Genomic DNA, 396 nt, shown 5'->3' with positions numbered 1-396 from the left:
CACCTTGTGTATATTTTACCGTCCAGGTAAAACATTTCTTTACATTACATGATTAAAGGAACAGCTTTCAGTAGTAGAAACAAGAACCACAAGAAAGAAGACTTGATGGAGTCTGCACCTCTAAACGAAAAAACAAATTACTTTGGCAACAACATGATAGCAGGATTTATTCAACGACTACAGAAGATAAAGGAAGGACATTACACAAGAAAAACAGAAGTGACAGTATCGCCCGATAGTCGAAAGCATAGACAGCAGTAGCAAATAATTTGATAAATACACGTACTTGGGTTCGTAGGTTTATCGGTTCTGTAAAGTGCAGTAAGCATTCGCTTACTAAATAAATAAGTATTGTCTACGCACGCGCAGCAGCAAACATGAAGAGCCGATGAACAC

This window comes from Dermacentor silvarum, chromosome 7 (genome assembly GCF_013339745.2).
Source record: "Dermacentor silvarum isolate Dsil-2018 chromosome 7, BIME_Dsil_1.4, whole genome shotgun sequence".
Classification (NCBI taxonomy): domain Eukaryota; kingdom Metazoa; phylum Arthropoda; class Arachnida; order Ixodida; family Ixodidae; genus Dermacentor; species Dermacentor silvarum.
This window is presented reverse-complemented; position numbering follows the sequence as displayed.